The sequence below is a fragment of the Schistocerca piceifrons genome, chromosome 6 (genome assembly GCF_021461385.2).
Source record: "Schistocerca piceifrons isolate TAMUIC-IGC-003096 chromosome 6, iqSchPice1.1, whole genome shotgun sequence".
Taxonomy (NCBI): Eukaryota; Metazoa; Arthropoda; class Insecta; order Orthoptera; family Acrididae; genus Schistocerca; species Schistocerca piceifrons.
This window is the reverse complement of record NC_060143.1, coordinates 23,160,315-23,163,330: the sequence shown is the minus strand read 5'-3', so window position 1 is coordinate 23,163,330 and position 3,016 is coordinate 23,160,315. Positions and strand designations below refer to the sequence as shown.

Genomic DNA, 3,016 nt, shown 5'->3' with positions numbered 1-3,016 from the left:
AGTCTTAAATTTTTGAGATTGCGACTTAAATAATAAGTTCAGTTTGCATCTGATAACCGCGCAGTTGAGCGAACCAAACATCATCACTAAACTCACGATGGAGGCGAGTTGTATCAAGTGGCAGTATTAGGTCCTGTACTCTTTTCATATTTTCAGATATAGGCGATATAACAATAAAACAGCTAGCATTCTTCACTTACTTTCAATTCATTGTCATAAAAGCACTCCGTCTTCAGGCCACGAGTGGCCTACCGGGACCATCCGACCGCCGTGTCATCCTCAAAGGAGGTTGCGGATAGGAGGGGCGTGCGCTCAGCACACCGCTCTGCCGGTCGTTATGATGGTATTCTTGACCGAAGCCGCTACTATTCGGTCGAGTAGCTCCTCAATTGGTATCACGAGGCTGAGTGCACCCCGAAAAATGGCAACAGCGCATGGCGGCCTGGATGGTCACCCATCCAAGTGCCGACCACGCCCGACAGCGCTTAACCTCGGTGATCTCACGGGAACCGGTGTGCCCACCGCGGCATGGCCGTTGCCCAATTCATTGTCATATGCGATCATTTTCTGGAGTACCTCATCAAGCCAAACTAAAGCTTTGCGAGTCCAAAAGCGTGAGATACAAGTTATTATATGGAGCCTGAAGCGATGGTGAAAATTTGTACCAAGGCCGGGGTTCGAACTCGGGTCTCCTACTCCCTAGGCAGGTGCACTAACCAATACACTACCCTGGCACAGCGGCTTTGTACAGTCCAAATACTCATTCACGCCTCAGCCCACATGATATTTGCCCTAAACTCTGTAAGTAGGGTGTTCAGGTTTTTGTGTTGGAAACGCCAAGTAGTGCTCTGTATGAAAATCGCTGACCGCGCTGTGTGCAGTCTGTGGCTGGTTGGACTCATTGTTGGAATAGTCGCTAGTGCAGCGTTGGTCAGTTGGATGTGAACAGCGCGTAGAGTTGTGCAGTTGGAGGTGAGCCGCCAGCAGTGGTGGATGTTGACGAGAGAGATGCCAGAGTTTTGAGAGGTTACTATGAGCGGACGATCTGGACGTGTGTCCGTCAGAAAAAGGAAATTTGTAAGACTGGATGTCATGAACTGATATATATATATATATATATATATATATATATATATTATGACTTTTGAGCACTATTAAGGTAAACACATTGTTTCTTCTCTATCAAAATCTTTCATTTGCTAACTATGCCTATCAGTAATTAATGCCTTCAGTAGTTAGAATATTTTATTTAGCTGGCAGTATTGGCGCTCGCTGTATTGCAGTAGTTCTAGTAACGAAGATTTTTGTGGGGTGAGTGATTCATGAAAGGTATAAGTTATTGTTAGTCAGGGCTGTTCTTTAGTAGTGATTATTGAAAGTGAGATTGCGTTGCGCTAAAAATATTGTGTGTCAGTTTAGTGATGATCAGAATAAGTAAAGAGAGAAGTGTCTGAGTACGTTCAGTTTTGCTCGGCTGTTTGAAAATCAAATAACGTAAGAGTTTTTCCAGCACTGTCATTCTTTACATACAAAGGGAATGTTTCAACTCGAACAGCACTGCTGCGTAGAATGGCGTTACAGTATCTGTTTGTCTAGCGTGTATGCGAGGTGGAACGTGGGAAACTGCCCAGCCTTCACCTAGTGGTACGTGCGAAATCGCGTAAAAGCCACAAATCCAGGTTGACTGGGACACTGACCACTCGTCGTTAATCCACCGGGCGATTTCGATCCGGGGCTAGCGTACCTTCTCGTCTCGCAAGCGGTCGCATTAACACACGCGGCTTCCCGGGTGGGTTGTAGGGTAGACCTTTCTTCACTATAAACGACGCTTAACACTCACTTCCACCAAAGAAACGCATGAGATCTATGAATGAGGAACCCGCCGCGTAATCCACCCCATGTGTAGGTCCAATGGGTCTAGCACGCAGACAGGTTGATTGGAGGATATCAACTGACCTTCTTCTAACCAAGCCATGGCCGTCGCTGGCACCGAGACAGAACCAGCTTTTACCAGAAAAACGAACAGACGTCCACCACCTATTAATCTATTTTACCAGCGACTACACGGACGGAAAAAAATCGCAGCACCAAATAATAATGAATGTAGAGTAATGAAATTTCGAGAAAACATTTGTCTATGTAATACAGATAATTGATTAACATTGTAAGATCACACGTTAATGGAAGCACGAGATAAGCCATTGAAAATACGAAATGCTGATACTTAATAATCGGTGTAACTGCCAGAATGTTGTTTGCAAGCGCGCGAACGAGCATGCATTGCGTTATACAGGTGCCGAATGTCTGTTTGTGGGATGGAGAGCCATGCCTGCTGTTGTGGGCTGGCAGGAGAGCCAACCCGTATTAATAGAGGAAGCCGAAAGGCACGCGTTTAAGCTCACGCGGGCTGGCGTGAGGTCTGGAACAGGACAAGGAATGTAGACTTCAGAAAAAAAGGAGGTAACTGGTGGAATACTTAACTTTAATCCGTTAATGTTGAACGTAGCTGTTGTCTGTACATTATTTACAATATCAATAGTAACTGAACATGGCGCCTTGCTAGGTCGTAGCAAATGACGTAGCTGAAGGCTATGCTAACTATCGTCTCGGCAAATGAGAGCGTATTTAGTCAGTGAACCATCGCTAGCAAAGTCGGCTGTACAGCTCGGGGCGAGTGCTAGGAAGTCTCTCTAGACCTGCCGTGTGGCGGCGCTCGGTCTGCAATCTCTGATAGTGGCGACAAGCGGGTCCGACGTATACTAACGGACCGCGGCCGATTTAAAGGCTACTGTAATAACAACAATTGTACATATAGTAATTTTTCTTCTGATTTTCGATGAATTAATGTAAGCAATGTTTTGATTTCATTTCTTTTTCTTTTCGTGTCATTATGTTAAAGAAACTGTAAGCAACTTTCGATGTGAATATTAATATTTATGTCAAATTTCAAGCAATGCTATAACAGAATTGAAGTGTAACCTATGTTGAATCTATTGTAACATGTTTAAAATTGTAA

General features: G+C 44.6%; 1 pseudogene; it reads right to left on the bottom strand.

Moving 5' to 3' along the window:
• Positions 1–422: 422 nt before the first annotated feature.
• Positions 423–540, bottom strand: LOC124803711 (annotated as a pseudogene).
• Positions 541–3,016: the final 2,476 nt, after the last annotated feature.